General features: G+C 46.9%; 1 protein-coding gene across 1 annotated transcript in view; it reads right to left on the reverse strand.

Moving 5' to 3' along the window:
• LOC138492758 (zinc finger protein 91-like) overlaps positions 1–17,635 on the reverse strand; it is a 237,196-nt gene extending 219,561 nt beyond the window's left edge. The window contains exon 1 of the mRNA XM_069620138.1: positions 17,421–17,635. The gene's annotated coding sequence lies outside the window, so the exon portion shown is untranslated. The remainder of the gene's footprint in view (positions 1–17,420) is intronic.
• Positions 17,636–18,066: the final 431 nt, after the last annotated feature.

An 18,066-nucleotide genomic window follows, 5' to 3' on the forward strand; every position in this document is an offset into this window, starting at 1 on the left:
ACCCAAAGACACTGAAGATATTTGACACCACTACAAGGGCTCTGTGGAGAAGGTCTTAGGAACAGCCCTCTTTTGAACACATTTTTGTGGCATTGACCCAACTACACCTGGTATGAAGACCACCTGAAACCAACTTTGGTTTCCCATATTCTGCTGAACCTCTATTTTTCTTTTTAAAGACTTCCTATCACATTTTTGTAGAGTGAGGGCAAGCATAGGTTCAGACAAAGACAGACTTTATTTTTGGACTATTAGACTGCGACGCCATTAGAAACGTCAGTTTTGGGAACCATCCCTTTAGAGTTGAGGCCAGTCAGGCATTAGACCAACCCAGGAACCTTAGTTAATAAAGGTTTTAAAACAAACACCTTTGAGTCTGTGTCTCTCTTGATACCATCCCTGTCTCACACCAGCCACCAGCACTTCATGTATTCACCAGCCAGTGAGCAGTGATTGCTTCTCCTCTATGGGGATGCCTAGCGCCAAGAGGCGAGTCACATCGAATGGAGCGCTATATAAATACGCCCACTGCTTCCCTCACTCACAATAGTTTAAAAAAACACAGGAGTGCATCACTTCAGTAGCTTCATTACATAATAATGTGTTCATTTATTGAGATGTGTATTGAGCGCGACGGCTCCAAAGAGCCGATATTTCTATAGGGCACTACACGTCCGCATACTCCTATACAAAGCTCAATACACATGCATTTCTTTTTAAAGGCTACATCCCTAAAATGTAGCTTCTTGTGTCCAATACATCAAATGGCCAAATGTGTTGGTATTCATGAAATCTTGCTCAGGAAGATCCCAACTACCCCCCTCCTCCTGCCCCCCACACACCCCACAATCCCCCACCTGTGAAATAGAAACAAAGTCTCTGTGGATTTAAATCCGACGCAATATTGAAGGTGGCATTCAGGGAACAGGGCATATTATACAATCTGAGGCCATCCTGTCAAGTGAGAACAGTTCCCTCAGCCCGGACGGGAGGGCCAAGCTGCCCTGTGCTTGGGAACGGCCGTGTTTCTCATCCTAGAGCACGACTATGTATGGTCACATTTAATCATCATTTTGGGACAATCGTATTTCTTCCTTCACACTCTAAGCCCTTAAGGGCCCAAATTGTAAAAGTGAGAAAGCCCCTCCCCACCAAACCCTGACCAGCAGAGAGCCCCCGCCATTATGGCACCAAGCTACATATTTAACACGCTGCTGGCATGTAACGCCCTGTGATAAATCAATATGATAAGATATATGTAAATACAATATACCTTCCTCCATCTGCCTGCAGCTACCCCTCCCCCACCTCTCCGTCCCATTACCATTCTGCTTCTCCCTTCCTTGGGATTTGGGGCAAGGAACTTTGCCCCCTGAGATTTCCTGAGGTTGTGGAGGTAATTTACTCCCCTCTGGATTGGGGCTGGAGGACCAATTGCAGTTCAATATTGTTCCCGGAGTTAGCTTATGTGACAAGTGTGCTATACAATGGGGAGAGTACACACCGTGCTCTAAAGATGTACATGTGTGATACTGGGATGAATTCCTAGCACACTCATCTTCCAGCGATTACCCCAACATCCTCCCATCATACAGCACCCCCCACAGAGCCCATCACACAGGACAATCCTGCGCAGCCCATCACACAGGACAATCCTGCACAGCCCATCACACCTTCACAGCCCATCACACAGCACACCCTGCACTACCCATTGAGCCTGTCACATGATGCGTGAAGGCTACGTTGTGCCCCTCTGATTCTTCCTACACTTAATGCTCTCCCAGATCATATGGATCTGGATGTCTTAGTTAAAGAATTTAATCAAATCATGTCCGCCTCCCTAGACTCAATAGCACCTTTAAAAATAAAACAAAGTAAACCCAAGGCACATTTGAATTCTTGGTACACTCCACACCTGAAAACTCTGCGGAAAAATAAAAGGCAATGCGAGGTAACCTGGAGAATACTTCCATCTGAGGAAAATAAAACTAACCTCCATACTATATCGGCGCTCTATAAAAAGGAAATACTCCAAGCTAAGCGTGAAATTTACAATTCTAGAATAGCCCAGGCCAAGTCATGCACGAAGGAACACTGCTATACTTAAAGAGCTTGAAACCACAATCCCCACACCGGATAATTGTACAAAAGATAAACCTTGGTGCTCGGATATACAGCACGCACTAGTCAATAAAGTGATGACTTTACAAACGAAAATTGCCAAGAAAAAAAGAGTCTTTAATCAGGACATCTCCCCCCACGGCTGATACCACACCTAACAGCCTTGACCACCCCGCTCGTTTCAAGTTCTCTAAAGTTTCTACACTTGATACAGAAAAAATTATCTTATCACTCAAACCCTCTAATTGTAAGGGAGATCATTGCCCGGTACAACTCATAAAGGAGACTTGGCCCGTTCATCACTAAACTGATCAACGCTTTATTCGTTACGGGCAAAATCCCAGCCAACCTCAAGGAATCGTGGGTGCCCCCACTGCTAAAAAAACAGACATTGGACCCAAATATCCCAACTAACTACCGACCCATCACCACTGTGCCATTCCTGCTGAAAATATTAGATAAAATGGCTTACTCACAAATCCAAAAACATTTGGAATCTAATTCCTTATTAGGCTCACGTCAGACTGGATTCCGGCCACAGCATGGAACTGAAACAGCTTTACTAGATTTAAAGGCACAGATTGACGAACTCCGAGATAAGGGGACTCCTGTCCTCCTTCTCCTATTGGATCTTTCCGCGGCATTTGACTTATTCGACCATGGAGTCCTATGCAGTCACCTTGACACAGCCGCCCACTTCTCAGCGGAAGCCATAGTCTGGATACAATCCTTTCTCAGTAACTGGACTATGAGAGTCTTCTCAACAACTGCAGCTGCTGACCCTATCCCCATCACTTGTGGAGTGCCTCAGGGATCATGTGTCTCACCTACTCTCTACAATATCTTCACCAAGCCCCTTTTTGATGATCTGGATCATCTTGGTATCACCTACACTAACTATGCAGATGACACCCAGATCCTCCTACCCCTTTCTGGTGATTACGACAAGGATTTGGCTTTGGTGAATAGGATATATCTCGTCATCAAGGCATGGATGGCTACCCACGGTCTATGCCTCAATGACGACAAGACCGATATCATCATCCTGGGCACTACTTCATCCCTCAATAAATTAAGTTACTACTCTGCCTTTAATATTGATAACAATGTTATCTCTGTGGCTAGGGAGGTAAAGACCTTAGGATTTTACCTAGACACGACCTTATCTCTCAACAAGCAAGTTAACGTGGTGGCCTCATCCACAGCCTACACGTGCAAATTTATTAGAGCCAGCAAACCTTTTCCAATAGCAGCTGCATCACCTTGGCCCGAGCTCTTATTTTTATCAAAATTGGATTATTGCAATGCTTTATTCATAGGTGCTAATAAACAAATCATCAAAAAATCCAGACCCTGCAAAATAATGCTCTTAGAGCCGCATTAGGTATTGCCAAGCGAGAACACATCTCCACGACCCGAAGAGCACATAACTGGCTCTCCACACATGGCAAAATTAAGCTGAAAGCTGCGACCCTAACCCACAAATGTTTAAACAATGCTGCACTTAGCTACCGGTCGGAAAGATTCAGCAAGATGGCTTCTACTAGGACCACTAGCGTATCCAATACCAACTACCTGGCAGTTCCTAGATTTAAGTTATCTAGAATCGGGGGCTGTAGCTACCCAGTCAAGGCAGCTAAATTGTGGAACTCACTACCACCGACACTAAGAGTCGACCAGTCCTTCCATAATTTCTGCAAGAGTACTATCAAATGGCTCAAAGACTCACACTTATAGTTGCTACTTGCCACTGTATTACACCTTGACTGCCAATACTGACTGTAAATACTTGTAAATACCTGCCCTCAAACTGTACAGTTTTTCTCCTCATGTTATTCATGTCACTATGATTTATTTGTATGTTTTCCGTACATTGCATCTCCCTATGCCACTCTCACTTGTGCACCACGTTCATCTTTTGTGTTTAACTGGTTATTTCTGTAAATTTCGGTGTAACTAAGCTTTGAATTATTTTATGCTCTGCGCCCTGTTACCTGTGGGTCTGGTGCGCAATACAAATAATAAACAAACAAACATTGCGCTTTACAAATAAAGAGGCGTTCCCGCGTCTGTGAGAGCTGAGCGCGCCCGGAGCCCAACGGCAGAGGACCTGTGTCCGTGTAGTCATTTACAGTGGGTGGGCCTCCCCGGAGTTCCGGGGCCGCAGACACCAACTATACACATTGGCGACGAGATGGACGCCTGGGCAGGAGAGAGGACTTCAGTCTGCACCGCAATGACAGGTGATGGCGTTCATCCCTCTGAGTGCCTTCCAGTCACTGATCGCGTTAAGATCCCGACCGCCATTTTAATTATCCCAGTGGCAGCGGCTCCCATTTGGAGTGCTTGTGCGCCCAAGGGGAAATCTTTGGAACTCACAGCGCAATACCTCGCGGAGTGCACAGCACATGGAGGGCCTGGGGGGGTCCAACTTAAAAAAAAAAAGAAAACAAAAGAAAGTGGGACACAGAGAAGAAGTGTGCAAAGTGGGTGTGAGGACCAGGAGGGTGGCCAACAAGAGAACAATATTAAAAACACAGGAAGGTGCTCATGGGGTCGGGTGGTGTTTTGGAGTGCAGAAGTCACGATTCCTACTCCACGATTGGAGCTGGGTTATACTCTGAGTTGCGGCCTCTGACTGCCCAGAAATGCTTGTGCGCTCTAGGGAGTTGCTGCGTCCAGGTTTACGGAGGTGCCTGTGCGCTCAGACACCTGTGGACTCACAAGAAGCAGGCATCCATGATTGAGAACCAATGTGATGCGCAGGAGGACGATCAGGGGCCTGCAGGAGTTGCCATTCGGAAAAGAGAGGGACCCCGCCAGCAAGGCTCTCTGGCTCCCGTGCCGGAGTTCGACACAACAGGCACACCATCAAGCTTGGGGCCCAAATGGAACCCCTAGGTCGAGAGGTTGGATATGTATTTTAGAGCCTCAGGGGAGATGGATTAGTACACGAAAGTGTCCATGCTCATATACTCGGCTGGATTAGAAGTACACAAAATGTTTAAAACCTTAAAGGATAGTTCCGGGACTTTTTTTTTATTGTCCCTACGGTTTGGCCATGTGTTTTTAAGCATAAATCGGTAGATCGTAGAAAACTTTCCTATGGACCTTACCCGACTTTTCGTCCATTAACGCACACGAAATCAGCTGCCATTTTGTGATAATCCTATCACTTTCCGCATCGCCCTGGCTCACCTGCTTTTGCGGCACTAAATCAAATCCCCCGCCCCTGAAACAGACTTTATCAAAACATTCATATTCCCCGCCTCTATCCGTGACGTGACTGTGCTGCGTAGGCAAACGCGCCCAGGCGTCTTCTACGCGACTCCACACAGAACCCGGAAACCAACACAGATCAGCTCACAACACAGCGCGCCACAATTCGGAATATGAAACTGTACTTTAAAATCAAACAGCAACACGGTATATTTGGTAAAGTACATTTATTGGACATCAAATGTTTAGAGAATATTCAGCGATTTGCATTTTTCTTTGCTCTCGATCCAAAATAGTTCGTCTTGAGGCAAGCGATGTTCGTGTGCAGTACACAGGGTGTTGGTTTACGATAAAATAAGCTCTTCGGTCGCACTGATAATCGCATGGCTGTTCCAACAACGAGGCACTAGGCCACCACAACGGTATGTATGTTGCATCTAGCCATTAGTACCGCGTAAGGGCATACTTGTACTTGGCGATCGTCCCATAAAATGGTCAGGGTGGTAACGTTGTTCACGCGGAGAAGCAACTGGCGGCTGTAAAAGCCATCCGCCGGTGTCTGGTACTCGTGACACGGACAATAATGAAGGATGTACCTGTTTTAAAAACATAAAAAATGAAATTAGTCTCACCATCAGATCTTTATTAAAATTATTCATTTTATATATTAGGTCGGGAAATTATTTCATAGCTAGGACAGTGCAACTGGGTATTATACGTCATTTCCAGTAACCCACCCACCTCCTCCGCCTTTTTCATAGCCGCCTGAGCGCTAGTGGACCACTTCAACACTGATATGATATAATATGGCATTTGCAACGCGCCTATACACAAGTGTTTCAAGGCGTGGCGAGGCAAGGTAAGTGCAGAACAAGTGCTGGGAAGGGGGGGCTGTAGGATACTGAGACAGTCCCCCAGTGCAGGGGTTGACAGGGAGGCAGTGCAGGTGGAGAGTGGAAGGGCCCAGGACTGAGGTCGCAGACAGTGGACCAGTTGTAGCAGGGGAGAGGGAGAGAGAAAGCAGAAGCAAAGAGGAAGGTTTTGAGGTGCTTCCGTAAAAGGAGATGGTTCTCCTCAAGATAGTGCGCGGTACAAAACAATATGCCACATAGAACGAACAAGTACAACTTAACCCGTCTTTAAAGCTACTGTATAGTAATTAAATTGCGGTATAAACTCATCTAAATAGTTACTTACATTATATTTGCATTTTCCATTGTGTCTGTGCGTAGGGCAGCCCCGAAATACCACTCCTTCTATGCCGACGTTATTTCTTCTAATGAACGAACATTAAATGGCTTTCGTTTCTGAAATTTTATTCATTATCGTTTCTTACGTTATTGCACCACACCCCCAAAAAGAAGTCTTTCGGGATGGTCCCGGCCTGTCAAGGTCAAATAACAATAGAACCTTATACTGAGTCGTGGGCCATTCCGGCACCCGAGCAAAAAATCAAAGCAGCTGACCTTCACTTTGAACGAGCACACATTCCTAGTTAGCTACATTCAGTGTAAGGCCATCTCACAGGACTTGAAATTTACACTCCATCTTTGCATTTTGTCTGCGTGCTTTGCAGCCCCAGAAACCATAAATACGGAGACATTCTATATTTTTTGAAAAATGATTTATATTACTGTTTGGTTTAATTTAATGCGCAAATGAACAAGGTTGGATAGACACATTGCATGTACACTGAGCAATCACTTTTATTTACACAATACATAGATACACATATTCAATGGGCCTGCGACATGAGGAGACTCGAGAGAACAGACAATCAAATTACAATCATTTGAACCGTGATGTGTATTTCTCAATGAGCTCTGCTTTAGGTGGACATGGAACAGAGGCAATGTTGGGTGGCAATGCAGTTGTCCCCTGCACAGGTTCGTTCACAACTCCGTGTATGTGCCTATCTAGGACGTCAACAATAAGTCTCTCAATAAACTCATATTGCATATCCTCAAACACTGGTTTGATCACCCATTGTTTACTTCTTTTAGTGAAGGCCTTATTGTAGCGAAGCGTCCCTAAAGTTCCGGTCGTCCTACTTTGTTGACGGCCAACATTATGGTTATGTGCCAAGACCGCTAGAAGAGTCCGATTTATCATGCCCTCCACGCCAAAATGCAATCGTTTTGGCCTGTACTTTAGGCACATATTGTGGAACACCTCCAAATCTCCTGTGTGGCAGAATTCCGTGAGTCCCCTCAAATCTCTTGTTATGGTTTTATCAAATACAATCTTTTCAATGGCTTTGTGAGTGGGTGATGAAGGAATCAACCACTTCTTCTTCCGTGCCTCCTCTGTGGACAAATGGCCATGTTCACAATTGTGGAAATGTTGGTTTGTGGTCCAGCGGTGAACGTTGCTACAGTGTAGCATTACTGACCGCCATTTTTCCAGTAGAATTTCCAACGACCCTCCACACGTTTTTGAGCTCCACCAAAGATGGTTGCTGATTGACTTGGACCACTGTGAAATACCTTGCATATCTTTTTTTTACCTGCAGCCGACATTTTTTTATTGATTGATTTTGCAAGATGCCACACGTCAAATTGGTGATTTATATTTTTGTACTCTTCTCTCATTGTCTTGGCAATTGAAACGTGTCTGTCCGTGGCTATCAGGTCGATCACCATTCCCCGCGATTGTAGTTCTTGCAATGATGCTACAAAGCCAACTTTCTCCATGGCCACTGAGGATGTACTTTGTGACACCTGCACGACCACCAAACTCACAATTTTCTTACTTTCCATGTCCTGAAAGTGGTAGGTGCAGTACTTGGCTGAAAATCCTGGGCTGTCGCACTGTCCATCACCGGCTAGCCTGAACCGTTTGCCCGCGAATGTACTATCAATAGACATTTTTTCAATTCTCCAAGCTGCGCTAATGGCTGGAAATAGATAATCGGTTTGGTATTTGTAGAACTGAGTTTTCGCAATGAAATGGATTCCCACAAACTGAAAGAAATACTCTAACTTTTTAAAACTTGAACCACTAAAAAGTGCGGCCGCTGCACAAAGTAGATTGCCTGCTGGCAGTTGCCCCAGCATGGGTTGTGCAGACCATGAGAACGGATGATATTGTGTACAGGTGGCATGTATTTTAAGGTTAGTGCCTCGAATTGCACGAGTCACATTAATCAATGGCTCCCCACATACTTCCCCACCAACCAAATGCCCACATTTCAGCATAATAATAATATCAATCAAACAACTATCGAATACAATGAATTTGGCCTCTTTCCTTATACTGTCACTCTGCATCCCAGCTGGTTCGGCCTGTAACGTTGAGGACATGTCACTCACAGTAAAGGTACAATCTCTGATATCGTCTTCCGCTTTGTTCAGTGATATTGATGGTGTTTCATTGTTGTCCATTACATTCTCTTCCATTGCAACATCTGTTCCTTCTCCGGCGATGGGAGAATAAAACAATTTCTTCAACTTTCTCGCGGTCTTGGTTTTTGCGGGTGTGGATTCTGTGAATTGATCTCCGACTGCATCCGAACTACCAGGAGGACATTCACTATCAATGGCTGGTGGTGGTATAGCTCCGTTGTCAATCACTTCATATTCTTCCCATTGGCACGATGCATCTCCAGTCTCAAGTCCCTGCCAAAAGGTTTGACAAGCAACATCTCTCGTTCGCTTCACTGTCTGTGTAGATGTAGTTCGTACACCCACTCGCAACTAGAGGACAGATTGGAAAAGGGATGTTCAGTTTAAACACAACTTACAGTATTGAACTATTAACAGTGAAAAACAACATAATATAGTGACCGGGACACTAACCTTCTTTTGCTTTCTTTTCTTTGAAACTTTCTTGCCTCGAACTTCAACATCTGGACGCTGTTGCTCCGACTCGTGTGTGCATGTCTCCACTTCCTCTTGCGATGCAATGACTATATTTGCACTATAAGCACATCCATCACTCACTGACGCTCCATCGACTCCCTGAAACATAGAACTTTCATTAGTATGTATAATAATATTGAAAACACAAAATGTACTTGGGGACCAATACCCATACGTACATCTCAATAGCAAAACACGAATGAACGCATTGTGTAGAACATTCAAACGACAATTATTCAGGCATTGTTGATCTAGTTAGATGGAACTGTCAAGATCCATACCTCGGGCTCCGCATAGACTTCCATTGATGATATTATTGAAGATGACGCTTCAGCAACTCCCTGAAACACAGTAATTGCATTAGTATGGAAAGAACATAAACTTTGTGCAGGCGTCAACGGCTCATCTAAATAGACCTGCACAAATGATCAGTTGTCAAAAAAAAAAAATGGATATCTAAATATGATTCGATTTGCTCGATCGTTGGAAGTGTCACCGCCCAGATATCTGCATCGACTACTAGGGGTGATGTTCTTGTAGAAGAAGCTCCGTCATCTCCCTGAAACATAGTACTTGCGTTAATAAAGAAGGAAGTATAGCGGATGTAATCACGTCATATGATCTCGCTTGATCGAACTGTCAGTATCCATACCTCGAAATGCATAAGAACATCAAGGGACGCTGTAACTGCGGTGCACACTTCTGCAAGCTGTTGCGCCGACCCGTAACTGCATGCTCCCCCTTCTTCTTGGACTAATGCTCCATCGACTCCCTGAAACATAGGACTTTCATTAGTAATGAACACAATATTGAAAAAAGAAGACACATAGGAGGGCGACGACAGAAGGACATATCAATGGCTAAAAACGAAAGAAACATTGTGTGTAACAATCACGCTAGAAGAATGCAAGATCTGATGATCTCCATCGAAGGAACTGTCCGGAAACGTACCTCGAGCATCTGAGTGACATCAACGGTTGTCGTCAATGCGTTGGACTCCTCAGCATCTCCCTGAAAGACAGTACTTGCATTATTTTGGATAACAATAATTATAACTGAAAACAAAGACTAGTGGACGAGTACTAGGGTGTACCATTACGTGAAATAATTACACGATAAATTAAAAGTATTGATTTACATGCCTAAAACAAGTCAGTGGCAGAATAGCTAAGTAAGATTACCCGATAGGCGCTTGAAGTGGCTGATGACTGCAATAACGACACGGATGGAGAATCTTCCGCCTTCATATTGAGTGGATACATAAATGGGGAAATTATTGTTAGCTAATGCTACACACTACCGCAAGGCCGAGAGCTAAATCCGTAAACTTGACTCACCAGTGGAGGGATGTGGACGAATAGAGTGGGAATAGCGGTTGAGAGCAATTTTCGCCTTGCTCGCGGTGTTTTCTTCTTTATTAGCAATGATGTGGAGTACATGTCTGAGCTAAAGTGCCTGCTGCAGATGCGGTATCGATCACCCCTCTTGTCCGCAAAGACTTCTAGGACTCTTCTTTCAAGCTCAGACGGTGGATATCCGCAATATCGGACCCATTCTCTTATCTGATCTATTGTCTTAGGGAAAACATGCATTATAGTACCTTCAGATTTATTATGGGTCTTCGAAGGGCAACCGCCAATGGAACAGGCAGGCATTGTGGAAAGTTCTGAAAAGTAAAGATCAACAATTCTCTATGAATACCAATGTGTTAAAAAATTAAATGACATAAAATGTCCAATGCAAGGTTCGGTTTGGTTCTTGGAACTATACACGTTATTCACATGTGGATAAGTATATGAATAACTTTAAAAAAATAGAAAAATAATTTGACTAAACTCAGAACATGTGACTAGTTCCTTGCATGTACTGTCTTGAACGAAAATAAAACATGGATGCAAGATGACTACTAGCAAATAGATATAAATTAAAAAATTGGACGCAAAATGATTATGGTACATGGCCTTACCTTGACGAACAAACAGTTAGATGCAGGGATCAGAGTAGTTTGTTGTCGTAGAACAGGGAGCAGTTCACAGTTTGCAAACTGACGAGTTTGCTCGAAGTGGTCACGGAAGTTCACAGAGACGAAGAGCAGATAACCAGCACCTTCACGGGTTGACTAGCAAAGCGCAAAGAAGTTCTCATTCGAAATATGAAGTGGGTTATAAAGAATTCGAAACAGGGGTGTGTTTGTGAATGAATGACGTGTATATGTCGTGGCATTATGCGGTTTGCAGGGGGGCGTCCAGCGTGAGGGGGGATGCTTGGCAGGAGGCACGGGGTCTGGAGGTAGACATGGGAACAACAACCCATGCTCTATAGACCACTTTGAAGTGTACATGGTCTTTGGCACCTCTTGGCCTTTATCGCTCCCTGACAGCTCCACTTGCCAGCGCAAGTACCCCGGTGCGAACTGCCTTTGATAGGGCGGGGGGTGGATTGGGGCGGTGGTCTGGGGCGGTGGTCGTGCAGACAAGACACAGGAAGACTCGTGAATGGAGACACACTTATGTGGATTGCAGGGGGGCGTCCAGCATGAGGGGGGATGCTTGGCAGGAGACACGGGGTCTGGAGGTAGACATGGGAACAACAACCCATGCTCTATAGACCACTTTGAAGTGTACATGGTCTTTGGCACCTCTTGGCCTTTATCGCTCCCTGACAGCTCCACTTGCCAGCGCAAGTACCCCGGTGCAAACTGCCTTTGATAGGGCGGGGGGTGGATTGGGGCGGTGGTCGTGCAGACAAGACACAGGAAGACTCGTGAATGGAGACACACTTATGTGGATTGAAGGTGGGCGGCCAGCGTGAGGGAGGATGCTTGGCAGGAGACATGTGGTGTGACAAGACAAGTCAGTAGACCACAGTAGACCACTGTGAGAAACACAAAATCAAAACAACCATTGTTAAAATATATGTTGGGTTTTATTTTAGATCTTAATTTCAATTGAACATAAATAATAAACATTACACATTGTAAAGTTCCGGTTGCAGCACATCCAGGGAAAATCCGCGGTATTGTCCACTGTCGCTGGGGAAATGTTGTCTAATGGCAAGTACCGCACAGGCAGGTATTACTCTCCGAACGCGGTGTCCGAGCCTCCCGTGAAGCCACCAAGTGAAACGTGCTTTGGCGTTGGGAAATGGGCGGTACGCGTCTGCTGATGTCAGGCTCAGGGGCGGGGGGTTTGATTTAGTGCCGCAAACGCAGGTGAGCCAGGGCGATGCGGAAAGTGATAGGATTATCACAAAATGGCAGCTGATTTCGAGTGCGTTAATGGACGAAAAGTCGGGTAAGGTCCATAGGAAAGTTTTCTACGATCTACCGATTTATGCTTAAAAACACATGGCCGAACCGTAGGGACAATAAAAAAAAAGTCCCGGAACTATCCTTTAACGCCAGTGGACAACTTGTACCAGGCTGCAAAAGACTGTCTGACAGAACATTTTATGCTGCTGGCGTATCAAGACTACGAGCGGTTTGTCATGTGTGCCGCCAAGCAGGAGGACGAATCCCTTGACAAATTTTATGGACGTCTCAGACATCTTGCGGCGACATTTGCTTGGGAGAAGGAAGAAGTGATGGTCCGCAATCAGCTCATACAGGGTTGCTTCCCTGGCAAACTATGGCACCAAGTACTGAGGGAGCCTGGGCTCACGCTTACCCGCATCCTGGAGATGGGCAGGTCCTATGAGCTGGCAGAAGTAAGGGCTTCCAATATGGATACGTCAAACCGCTCACTCAAGTTGGAGGAGGTTTGCGCACCAAGGTGCCACATCAGCAAAGCCAAGGTGGGTTCCCAGAAGAGAGAGAGGGGAAAATCCCACACTGTGTCCAAATTGTGGATATGACCACCAACATCCGGGTGAATAGCCGGCAAAGGGTAGAGTGTGCGGATGGTGTGGAGTAACTGGACACTTCGCCAGAATGTGCAAAGCCCCCACTCCCGTGGCGATCCCAAGAGACCCTAGCAGGCAGAATATCAATGCCTCGAGACGACAACAAAACGTGGCAATGGTGGAACAAGGTGGACTTTGACGAGCGTGACATAGCGGAAGAAGAAGAACTGGAGGTATTCTTCATCGCTAGCGTTGGCTCATTGAAGACGAAGAAGAGAAGACAACCGAAGTGCATGGTGGCAATAGGAGGGGCAGAGACACCGGCCCTGGTGGATATGGTGACATTGTGTGCATGATTGCATTACAGCATTACGAGGCTCTGCCGGGTCCGCCCCTGATAGCAGCTGTGAAAGCCATGATCTTCACATTCGGAGGCACACACCCCATTCCGTTGAAAGGTGTTTTTATAACCAAGGTGGAACATGATGGACATCATATCAAGGCGAAATTCTTTGTCACAGACATCAGTAAGGACATGCTGCTGAGTTGTGCGGTGGCTGAAGCATTAGGGATTGTGCATTCCGCGTACACGGTGTACGTGGAGGACATTAATGTAGTCCTAGAGAAATTCAAGAACGTGTTTGTGGGTGTGGGGAAGATGACAAGTCGCTCTGCCTGGTGGCACTCAAACATCGTCGGATACCATTTCACCTAAGGGGACGGGTGGATCAGGAACTCGAAAACCTGGTCAATCTAGACATTATCGAGAAAGTGGAAGGGCCGACCTCGTGGGTGTCTCCCATAGTTGTGGCACAGAAACCGAAACAGCCGGGGTCGATGCAAATCTGCATGGACATGAGGCTCCCCAACCAGGCCATCAGGAGGTAGCGACACCTGACCCTGACAGTGGACGATGTGGCGGGGGAGTTACAAAGAGCCTGTGTGCTCTCCAAGCTCCTTCTGAGAGCGGTGTATCACCAGTTGATACTCCAACCGGACTCCAACCGGACTCCCACTGTATCACGACATTTATAACGCATCAAGGCCTATACAGTACACGCACCTCAGCTTCTGGGTATTCTCAGCAGCAGAGGTGTTTCAGGATGTGATCCGTGGGGCCCTGGCAGGACTGGACAGAGTTATTGATATAAGTGATGATATACTGGCATACGCCACATCGGAGGCAGAGCACATGGAAAGAATAGAAAAGACGCTCAAGAGAATTCAGCAGCTGGGAATCACCCTTCACAGGGAAAAGTGCAAATTCCTGCAAAAACGCATTGTGTTCTTTGGAATCATCTTTCAAGAAGGTGGCATATCGCCAGGCCCGTGCAAGGTACAGGACATTCAAGAGGCAAGGCCACCGGGGAATACATCGGAAATCCGGAGCTTCGTTGGAATGGTCACATACTGTGGACGCTTCATTCCAAATCTTGCAACCATATCCGAGCCTCTCAGACTACTAACAAGAAAAGATACGGCTTGGGAATGGACCAAGAAGGAACAGGAGGCGTTTGTAACCATCAAGAAGGCACGGACGGAAAAAGGAACCATGGCTTTCTTCGATCCACTCAGAAAGACTCAGAAATCGTGGTGGACGCCAGCCCAGTCGGCCTGGGAGCGGTACTGACTCAAAGCGACTCGCAAGGCCAGGTGAGGCTTGTGGCGTATACGAGTAAGGCCCTGTTCAGCAATGAAAAACGGTACTCCCAAACCGAGAGGGAGTCCACTGTCCTGTGGGGGTGTCGCCATTTCCAACTATACATTCTGGGAAAGCCGGTGACAGTCGTCACTGACCATACGCCGCTGTTACCCATCATGACAGGCTCATCCTCAAAACCACTGCCAAGAATTGAGCGGTGGATGCTCACACTGTTGGAATATGGGGCGAAGCTAGTGTACAGACCCGGGTCGCACAACCCGGCAGACTATCTATCATGACATCCTCGGGAAAGGAAGGACACTAAGAGCGCCGAAGAAACGGAAGCTGAAGACCACGTCCATTTAGTAGTGGAGTCGGCCAAACCGGTATCACTATCAGTCCAAGAGATCCTGGAAGCATCTGATTGGGATGACTGTTTTGTCTGGTCAAGACAGCCATGTCAAGTGGAGACTGGAAGAACATACTGACAGATATCAATCGGAAGCTCCAGGCGGCCCAACTGGAGTTGGAACAGTTGTGGAGGATACGCCACGAGCTGTCGATCACCGATGAAGGACTCCTGCTGAGGGGTAGTAGAAAGGTAATCCCGGTGGTGCTCATACCGAGAGTGCTAGAGCTGGTGATATCAGGGTTCGGTAGAAACTAAAGCCAGACTGCACCTGCAGGTATGGTTTCCCAACTAAGAGAAGAGCGTAGACATATGGTGCCAAGCCGCAGCACCAGCTAACCGTCAGCCACAAATTGAATCCATGCCTCAGAGTGATAGGCCGTGGGACAACATACACATAGATTTTGGCTTCACGGGTCGTGGGTTGCAGTTTCTGGTCACGATTGACCAGTGGTCCAGATACCCGAAGGTGGAGCTAGTAGATTCCACGTCATTCAAGCATGTGGCGCATGTAATGGGGAAGATATTTGCGATGCAGGGCTTTTCCCAGGTAATTTGCTCAAACAATGCATCTCCAATCCAAGGAGAATGCTTCGCAGTGTTCTTACGAGAGTGTGGAATAGTACATCGGAAGATATCAACTGTCTGGCTGTGAGCAAATGGCGAGGCAGAGCTTTTTATGCGGACTCTAAACAAAACCTTCTGCATTGCTCAAGGACAAGTAAACTGCCTCAAACGGACGATGTATCCGTTTTTCGGGAGTACAGCTCCACGTTGCACCAGTGGAGGCCCTTTTCAAAGGTGTCCCAAGGCCTGATTCCTGAGGTGGAAGGAAGAGTCCCTGGCGAAATCGATGATGACAGAGCGTTGGAGGACATGAGACGATGAAACACAAGGGAAAATATGAGAAGGAACCTAAAATCACCAGACCTGGTTGTGGGTGACACCGTGTTAGTAAGAAACAGACATCCCGAAGGAAAGTTGTCCCTCACATACAAACCCTGTCTCATGGATGTTGTTCAGGTGAGGCGGTCCATGGTCACGGCAGAGGACACCAGAGGAACAGTAACACGAAACTCCAGCTTTTTTAGGAGGGTGTGTGAAGGTAATATGTTGTCTGGAGAGGTAACGGAGGAAAACGATGCCCAGAGCTTTGAGAGTGATGACGACCCAGGGCCCACCCAAGAGCCTGATGCCCCAGACCTGGTAAGTGAACGGGCACTGGGAGAGGGTGGAGGTGGCAGGTATCCAAGTCGTGAAAGTAGAAGGAGGCCCACCCGTTTCCATGACTATGTGATGTCAGAGTAAGTGAACTATGGGACAAGAAACATGGGAGGCAGTACGCTTCTGTGACACAAAACACTCAGGCTAATTTACTGTTCATCCAATGTCACAGTCATGTTTTGCATGCCATTTTACTGCCCATGTTGTGTCATGTGTTTTTTGTATTTATTCACAACTGACTGTGTCATTTGTTCGGTTTGTTCCCTATAAAAAGGGAGGAATGTAGCATGTCACATGATGTGCAACGGTGCGGTTTACAAATAAAAAGGTGTTCTCGCGTCAGTGAAAGCAGAGCGTGTCCAGAGCCCAACGGCAGCAGACCTGGGTCCATGTAGTCATTTACAGCGGGTGGGCCTCCACGAGGTTCCCGGGCCACAGATACCAACTATTCACACCCATTACAAAGCACCTCCTGCAAAGCTCATCACACAGCATGCCCTGCACAGCCCATCACACAGCATGCCATGCACAGCCCATCACACAGCACGCCCTGCACAGCCCATCACACAGCACATCCTACACAGCCCATCACCATAACCACAACACCATTGAGCTGACCGGGCTTCAGCCCCTCCTCCCCCACTTGAAATTCTGGGCTATGTTGACTCGACCTGGCTGACCTACAGAGCCTTGGCCGGACAGAACAGGACACAGACGTTAAACGGCGCCTGTGCATCAATGTTAACAATGGCCCAGAAATTTCTCTGTTTGCACCTGCATTCATATGCATACATTTTAAGGCAATTGAAATCATGATGGGGTTAGTCCTTGCACACCAGGGGAGTGATTGGAAGGGGGAGGATGGGGGGGGGGGGCAGGGGGCAGCTTATTCTCACAGAAGTCCTCAGGTGGATGCTTTCAGACTTAAAGGAGAGAGTTAACTGCTTGTAACATTGAAGCTGCACTACAATAGTCTCATTAGAATACATAACGAAGTTAGAGACCCCCCAAATAAGTTTGCCACTCCCCCACTGTCTCTGAAGTTAGCACTTCTCCCAAACATTATTTTAATGTAGTTGTCATTGCACCCCTGCCTATCACTCACCCGATCAGAAGCTTCTGGAACTTTCCGCTCTCTGCTGTGATTTACTGCAGCTGAAATGTGCGTTTCTGGGGCTGTAACTGTGCAAGAGGAGAGTTGCAGCCACCAGACCCCACTGCTGCCCCCAGAACAGGTCCGAAATACGGTGCACGGCAGAGTAACGAAAATCTAATACACCCGATAAATTCAGAGCATGAGACACTGCACCCAGGACATGCTCAGAAGGAGCCCCACAGCCTCAAGGTCCCATTGCATAATCTAATGCACGTGCCCAGAGCCTGAGACACTGCCCCCCAGGACGTGCTCAGAGGGAGCCCCACAGCCTCAAGGTCCCATTGCATAATCTAATGCACGTGCCCAGAGCCTGAGACACTGCACCCCCCAGGACGTGCTCAGAAGGAGCCCCACAGCCTCAAGGTCCCATTGCATAATCTAATGCACGTGCCCAGAGCCTGAGACACTGCACCCAGCACATGCACGGAGGCAGCCCCACAGCCTCAGAGCCGCATTAATTAATCTAATGTACACACCCAGAGTATGAGACACTGCACCCCCAGGACGTGCTCAAAGGAAGCCCCAGAGCCCCATTGCATAATCTAATGCACAAGCCCAGAGCCTGAGACCCCCCCCCCCAGGACATGCACAGAGG

The sequence above is a fragment of the Ambystoma mexicanum genome, chromosome 10 (genome assembly GCF_040938575.1).
Source record: "Ambystoma mexicanum isolate Mex_15411 chromosome 10, UKY_AmexF1_1, whole genome shotgun sequence".
In the NCBI taxonomy this organism is placed as follows: Eukaryota; Metazoa; Chordata; class Amphibia; order Caudata; family Ambystomatidae; genus Ambystoma; species Ambystoma mexicanum.